Here is an 8,943-nt window from a genome sequence, read left to right on the forward strand (position 1 = left end):
GCAATCACAATGGAAAAAAGTTTGACGCTCTGGAACAGACTAGAAATGTTGCATGCGCCACAGCAATGATTTTAGCACCTATTTTTAGGTACAACTGCACTCAATCTACAACTCGATGGATAACTGAACCATTTTAGCAATACCGCTCTACATACCGGAGTATATGCAAAAAAACAAGCACTTGCTTGGGGCTCCGAGTACCAAAGGTTACCGAATGAACGTGGATAAATCAACGGCAGACGAAGTAGGGTTGCTTAGGATTCCGAGTAAAGTTAAGGCGACTCCAAAACTCGCAGCATCCGCCAACAATTTAGTTAAGGTGCATTTGAAGGTTATGCGTATGTCATCGCCGACGCTCTGCATCAAATTGCCGTAGATGCAACCACCAAATGATTTCCCGATACACTTGAGCCGCTTACCCTGATGCCTAATACCGTGTATAGGAATATTGGAATATGAAAAGCATCTATTATAGTGAATTAGAATTAAGGCAGTTTGCAAATTTTGATTGAAACAGCAGACATGACGAATCAAACATCGTTTGGATTTCGTCGAACGTTTGTATGGGGCAGCACTTACCACAAACGTTTTGCAATTCGTATATTACATTAGCTAGGCGACGCGAAGTACTTGTCAACAGCACTAAATAACGCAGGATCTGCACAACTGTACTGAATTGCCTTGACTCTACAAGAGAATAGCTATAAAAATTAAATCAAACGCTGCTTAGATGTCCCAACAGGAATGAAACGACGCCAAAACTTATTGCGATTGATAATATTGTTAATTATTATTAATATAAAAATTATCTTGAAAATTTTTGAAATCTTAAACTAGATCATGCATAAATTATAGCTTATAAAAGTTGAGTAACATGCGTGGTAATTTTCTGCTCAAGGGATATGAATATCTAATGTAAGATGTGATGCATGCATGTTCGTAACGGACAGGTCAATCAGTGTCAATCCGCAAATGTCGGTCAACTAGTCCGCCAGTCAAAACGTTAAACCTCTTTTCTACAAGAATGTTTAATGCTTACGCTTTTGGTAATAAATTCTATGATAATATAAATTCTTCTACTTTAATCCGTATGCGCGTAAACAACGCGCCTGGTCGAATTGGCATTCACTAAATTATGCACGTGATTCCATATCCAGTTTTTGCGATACCGTAAAGATACCTTTTTGTACTTCACTATCAATCTCATCGTTTTTGCTTATTCGTTTGCGCGATTCAGTAAGTTGGGCATGCCACTTATTATGTATCGTCAGACCCTGTGTAGCGGACTATCTTCCGATGTCATCTCAAACACAAATGGATGTGGATGTATATTGGTAACCTCCTTTTCGCTTAAATTTTATTACTTGTTTAACTTTTAACTGTACACTTGTATAAGCTTAGTGGCGCGATTCAGTTCTAATGGACTGCGACTGGGAACCGAAAGGTGACAGCCAGGAGAAGGCGCCTACGACTAGGAGCCTACTTTTGGATCCCGACCGGCCGATTAAGCGGACGAATTTTTAGCCAGGCAAAATTCTATGATAGTGGTGTAATATAAAACTATTAGCTAAAAAAGCTGAGTTCTTTTTTCTGGTCGGGTCCGCGAGTCAACAATTAGACGCAATTAGATATTTATTAAAAAATTTAATAAATAGATTAATTTAATATATATTAATATATTTAAATATATAAATATATTTAATATATAATTACGTTGCACGTGTGATCGTATCAACATTTCTTGATTCACATCCGTTCGTCTGCATGTCATCCGATCAGTGGAGCTAGACGACATCATCACCGATCGTTGGAACTTCTTCCCTACGGAAACGGTTGCACTTGACTCTCATCCGTTCGTCAGAAGGCTAGCCCCATACAACACGACACCAGTCATCGATCAACGCAGGTCCCCTACGGAAGAAGACGCATTCTTGCAGCCCGACACTCCGGAAGCCAACACATCCTCTTCATGCGCGTTTCTAGATAGCAATCAGTTCCCGAAAGGTATAAAAGAACAGGGAACATAGAATTAGGTGATTCATTTCACACTTAGTTTTGTACTGGTAGGAAGTGGTCCCGCGAGTTGCCACTAATAATAAATAATTTTTTTTTTTTATTATAAACCTGTGGTGAACCGCATAATTATATAGATTAATTGTATTAGATAGAGAATTAGATGTTTGCAAGCTAAATCGCACTACGAGATAGACGGTTTTTGTCTTTTGTTCCACATGATCATATTTTTAGTTAACCCCAAATAATAAAAAAAAGCAAAATACTCCGTGTACGAAACAGATTGAGCGCACTATTAGATGGACGCAAAATCTAGGCACAAAACCGCACTACTAGATAGACGGTCTGTGTGATTTTATTTTCTATTGTTGCGTGTGCGTTTGTATGAGTGACCTGCATAAGATATTATCCACCAGGCGTCAGTATAGTGCATACAGTGACAGTGTCGACTCTATTGATTTCGATAGTTTCGCGCATATTCCTATAGCAAATCTTGATATTAAGCTAGGAAAGATATCTCTCGACGAATCGCAAAAACAAGCGGTGAATAATGTTTTAACTCAATTAATGTCGCAAATAAGCATTTTAAATGAGAAGATTCAACAGATATCCACCAAATATAACTGTATGAAAACGCACTGCACAGATTGATGAACCCTGAAAACACGTGTTCTCAAAACACTAGCCGGTATCGCGAAGCATTTAACAAATTTTAACAGTCGTTAAAAGTTCATGTTGGTTCATGAGAACTCATTGGTTGTTCATTTCTGTTAAAATAAACGACTGTTAAAAAGTTAACGACTAGTCGTCAAGGCACATAGGAAACACGGGTAAAATTTTCGAGCAGTTGAATAAAAGACTGTTAATTTGTATCGCGTACGCTTTTGAAGATCGTTTATTTAACGACGTCTCAAAGCCTGTTGTTAAAATTAACAAATGAATATGTTTATTAATTTTCTTTCCAATACAGCAAATAAATGAGTCGCAACAGCTGAGCAAACGAAATTTTCGTCGCACTTAGTTTGAAACATGTGCATTATTAGAATTTTATGGAATAACTACACATTTATTCTAAAATGTTTCACATAAACATGCAACGTTCTTCGATACAAGTTGAATACGCATTCATACTAAAAATCAGTCGACATTTCTAGTTAAAAATGTCTTCGTAGCATTTCTATAACATGATATGTTTTCGTGTTTCGATCACGTTATATATTCAGACAAATGACTAAGAGTAGGTTCTGCAGTGCCTATTTCACCGCTGGCAACATAAAGGCAGCATGTAGCCTATAGTCGATTCAGGTATTGCGTACCTATAAGCACCACAGGTCTAGGAAGAGGAAAAACACATGTTGACACCAACACACTTCGTGATACAAGCCGCGCTATACCGTTTGTTTCCATTAAGGATACAAACACCCGCCTATGCCAAGCACACTTCACAGCAAAGGAGACCAGTTCCTTCAACATGTACCATATGATTTTGTTTTTCTAACTCCAAAACAATGCGCCTGTTGAGACAAACTCAAGAAACTGGTAGGAAAAAAGGAAATACCATACGTTTATGGCATACACAACCCAGAAACAATAATTGTTGTACTTTATAAAAATACACTATGAAAATGAGCCGTCCTTGACCCTATAATGAGACCGCTAGATCGTATGATTGACGAAGGTCAGTGTGAGACGGAAACATCCTTTTGTATCCTGTGGATGTTGTCAACTCCCGCATACATTGAAAGCACTCTCAACTCTCTACTGGCATTCTCTTTCAAATTGATTCAATTTTCACTCTCGCAATCACTTTTCTAAAAAATTCTACAGTCCCCTCGCTTAAAAGTTAGTAAAAGTTAGTTAAGTTAGTTACGGGGTTAGTTTATGTGCGCACCGGACATCCAGGTTTTGTTTTTTTAACGTCTTGTTTATTTTTATTTATAAAGAACGCCCAGCTGTATTGCTTAGGTTTACTCCGAAAATTAAAATGAAACAACCATGAATGGTCATAAAGACGCACAACCTACTTTCAGCACACCAGTTCAGTTCAGACCAGTTCAGCAACAGCAGTTCTAATAAAATTACCCCATAGGACAGAGGACAAAATCGAAATGGAATAGGAAATTCCCCGAATCGATCAATCGAGTGCAATGCACGGTAGCAGCGGTATAATAGCGCTGAATGTGATAGGTATAATACAAATTCATGGAAGAAAGTTTTGCAAACCATGCAGACGTTTTGCGACGATATCCCTACCCCTCGATTATCATTTCGTGATCATCAGTACATGTGGTCAGACGTGCTCCTAGATAGACACGATTTGTTCCATAACAAATTGAATACTTAAAACGAATGTGAAAACATAAGTGAAAACAAAGATGAATTTAAGTGAGTGTTTGAAATTATTTTACATATGTTATTCATAAATCAGTTACTACTATAAACACAGTATACACAGACCAGACCACCAAAAATACACAGACCAGTTTTTGGAACGAAGCGTCCTTGCAATTAAATGCATTAAGACCACCCTATAAATCGGGAAAGGAATGGCATAGAGTAAGTATTGATATAGTGGCAATTTGTTAAAAAGATTTTCGAATGTCCTCTGTTTGTTCTCCCTTTATCCCTGATACAGGTTTGGATTGAAAAAAAACAACACAAAAAGAAAAATGACAGAAAATAGAACACAGCAGAACATGACAGGTGGAGGAACGGCAAAATTTCAAAATATCGATGATTTCGACGAAAGCGTGTTGACGATATCAAATTTGGATGAAAGTCTAGCGAGTGTGTCTGATGCAATTTGCATTGGAGTTCCCTCTTCCATACCAACAGAGCAGCAACCAGGACCTTCCAAGCAATGGCGCTCTTCTGAACATTACGAACAACCACATAAGCTAGCAACATATGAAAATCCAGATATACCCATCGAAACATCGGAAAATCAAGATCACAACAACACACTAGACCAAGAACAACAAGAAATGAAAAAAACAACCGTCGAAACAGGACCACAAAAAAAGCATACAAACCAAGACTTCACTCAAACAGTCATAGAACAAAACGAGAGAATCATTCAGAATCTAGAAAGCATCAATGAGTTGGCCAGAATATTCGAATGGCACTTTACAATTCCAGCAAGAGCTTTTAGTTATTTTGAAAAAAAAAATTTAACTTTAACTAAAACATGGAACTATGTTTTCATTCGGTTTGAATTTAATCACGCTAACTATTTCTAATATTCTTACTTACCTATGTGTCCATAGTAATGTTTGCATGAAATTTATATTCTTAAATTTATAAATTTCCATACCTTCGATGTTCATTTTTTATATTAATAATTATTATTTCGTCTGTTAATTTTGTTGCAAGGGGTAGCATGCAGAACTCAACTTTAATATAATTGATATAATTGACGTCAACCATAATCATTTTCAGTTTCACTTGCATTTAAATATAAATATACAATAAAATATACCAAATTCGAAGTTCGATGGTTCGATATAGTTAATTTGCGCATTAATATTTGAATCGCAGTACATATATGAGCATGTAATGAAAAAAGCTTTTATAAAACTTGAATGAGAACTGTCATTCTTGTACATCTTTGTTTGAACTTTTTTATTTTATAAATCCTATCACACAAGAGTCGATACAAAACAAAGTGCAAAGAAATATACGAAGGATAATCGAGGAAACGACTAATGCTGAACCAAATTTTCTTTTTATTTTATTAAATTCATTCGTAGCTTCCGTACCCAGTTCGCAGAAGCTACAACCTTTAGCTGTTCTGCACTCCGCCCAAGAACGGTGAATGGCTTTCTTCTGGCACGTTATCCAATATGCACAGATTGTGCAACGCACAGCATATGTTTATGATACGCACACATTTAGATGGAGCATACCTTAATAGACGTTCACCAAGAAGACATCTGAACTTTCCTTTCAGGACACCAAAAGTATTATCAATTACAGCTCGAGCTTTCGAATGCCGCTGATTGAAAATTGCCTCAGGTGTATTAGGGGTAGCATTTCTATAAGGCTTTATTAGCTACGGCTTAGCAGGATACGAAGAATCACCTTTAGTAACAAGAAAAAAGATTAAATGTATTAGTTATAGTTTAATTCATTTACATTAAAACATACCCAATAGTTTGAACATCTTATCTCCATCTCTCCACTTTTGTTCAAAAAAAGAATATGCTGGGCTCATGCTAAAAATGCATGAATCATGGTTGTATCCACTGTACCTTGCATCTACGAATTTAATAAATGTTCTGCTGTAACATATCTGCAAAACGATATTTTTTTTTAATTTTTTTAGATATGTTAAACGTTAACCTACCATTAACACGTTCAAACTGTAATATCCTTTCCTGTTGTAGTAGGCCTGAGGATTGTCGTGAGGCGCAAGTATTCTCACGTGCGAGCCGTCGACGCACATTACAACACCAGCTATACCCGATTTTTGGTAAAAGTGTTCTCTGGCATGGTTTTTCTCCTCTTCGGTCATTTCTAGTGATATATACCGAGATAATTCCTTCTCCATTACTTTTGAAGTCTCATCTAAGACTTCCGAAAATGTCGATTGTGCCATCGGCACGGTAAAATCATTAAAAATCATTACCAACACCTTGTTGGTAAGATCCTTGGGCTAAAAATTTTAAAGTTGCTGCAAGCTTCTCCTTTGCCGTAAGTCCTCTGTTGTGACGAGGCGTAATTTCCGAGGCAATCAATTTTAAAATATAATTGAACAGCCTTTTGTTCAAACGGAAATTACGAATGAATCTTAAAGGAAGATTTGCAAAAATGTTTACCAGAACACCATATCGCACAACATAAGACTTACGCTGTATCCGAAATACACAGTGGGTCCAATTCTTTTCGCAATTTTCTACGATGTGCTGCCAAAACTACTTCTATATTTTCGGCAGCAATGATAAGTGGTAATATATTCATTTTGTGTTTTCAATGTATCACTGTATTTTTAACGCTTTGTTGATAACAAAAACGAAACAAATACACATATTTGACAGTTCTAAATCTGCACTACGTAAACGATCGCTTCATATCTAACGACTGTCAATTCATCTCGTACGCGATACCAAAGTCGAGCAATTTTTACGACGGTTAAATTTTAACGACTGTTAATTTTTAACGATATCTTTCGCGATGCCGGCTACTTTTACAATGCTTGTACCGTCTACTACTGTTACTGGTGATGTTTTTCGGATCCCTGATCCAATCAAATCGATCCCTCCGTATGATGGAAATCGTAAACAGTTACAGTCCTGGATAACAGAGGTAGAAAACACGCCTATGCATTCCTTTGCAAATGAAAAAATTTCTTCACTATTAACCGAAGTGAAATATCAGAAATCGGCTATACCAAACAGAACAATGAACAATCATGCACCTAATGCAAATGGTAAAAAGATTTTTACAAATACGCAGGTGACAACAAGAACCAAAATTCCGTAGACTTCCTTCCATGTTTAAATTGTGTGAATACGAAAACCAAAAGAAATTTAAAACTGTTAATGGACACTGGATCCAACCAAAATATTTTGAGAAATGGTATTATTCCATAACATTTAACCGTGCCGATAAATAACACATGTGTAAAAAACATTACGGGAGAACATTCCATTGATAGAAAGGGAACAATTAATCTTCTTGGTTTTGGATTACCAAAACAAAAGTTTTATTTACTGGACTTCCACAACTTCTTTGATGGAATTTTAGGTTCAAAATATTTAGCAAAAACAACTCTGTAATCAACTAAGCAAAAGAAGTGATTATTATTGACGAAGTTACTATTCTTTTTTTCAAGTATTTTTCATCAAAAAAGCTATTCAATCATTTGATTACAATTAATACTTAAAAAAATGGAGATTGGTTAGTACCATCCTTTCAAATTCTTTCAAAGGTTGTTTAATTAAGCCAGGTTTATATAAAGCTGAAAAAGGCAAATCAACTGTTAACGTTGTAAGTTATCATCAAAATCAACCAACACATTTAAGAACTTATGATTTAAATGTGAACAACTTTGAAACCATTACTTCTATTCTCATACGGAATTGTGAAGAGGTAGATAAAAGAATCATAGAATCATTGATACGAACAGAACATCTTTCGCCGTTAGAAAAAGAGCATTTACTTAAAACAATTCTTCAAAACTCTTCAGTACTGTTAAAAGAAGGAGAGAAACTCTCATCTACAATTGTTATAAAAAACAAAATAATCACGAAAGATAACGATTCAACTTATACAAAATCTTACCGTTTTCCTCACCATTTCAAATCAGAAGTGAACAAACAAATTTAAGAAATGCTCGATAATGAAATAATTGTTCACTCTAGCAGTCCTTATTCATCACCCATTCGGGTGGTGCCAAAAAAGAACGATGCCTCAGGGAAAAAAATAAAGGTCGTTATAGATTACCGTAAACTAAACCAGAAAACAATAAGCGATCGGTACCCTATACCACAAATTGACGAGATTCTCGATAACTTGGGAAAGTCATCTTATTTCACAGCATTAGATTTTAAGTCCGGGTTCCATCATATTCAAATGGATCCTGCTTATCAGGAAAAAACTGCATTTTCTACCGGACATGGGCACTTTGAGTTTACTAGGATGCCATTTGGCTTGAAAAATTAACCCGCAACTTTCCAAAGTATGATGAACCACATACTAACTGGACTTATTGACTCTATTTGGTTTGTCTATTTAAACGACATTATTGTTTGTTATTGTTATTGGCAGTAATTTAACTTAACATTTACAAAATTTAGATACCGTTCTCAAAAGACTAGCAAATTTCAATTTAAAGATACGATTAGATAAGTGTTAGTTTCTCAAGAAATAATCATATTATCTAGGTCACACTATAACATCAGAAGGTGTCAAACCCAACCCCGAAATCAT

The 8,943-nt window shown here is 35.9% G+C and overlaps 1 pseudogene; it reads right to left on the bottom strand.

Annotated features, from left to right (window-relative positions):
• Positions 1-5,794: 5,794 nt before the first annotated feature.
• LOC128718320 (putative nuclease HARBI1) lies at positions 5,795-6,972 on the bottom strand (annotated as a pseudogene).
• Between the last annotated feature and the right edge of the window lie 1,971 nt (positions 6,973-8,943).

The sequence above is a fragment of the Anopheles marshallii genome, chromosome 2 (assembly GCF_943734725.1).
Source record: "Anopheles marshallii chromosome 2, idAnoMarsDA_429_01, whole genome shotgun sequence".
Lineage (NCBI taxonomy): Eukaryota > Metazoa > Arthropoda > Insecta > Diptera > Culicidae > Anopheles > Anopheles marshallii.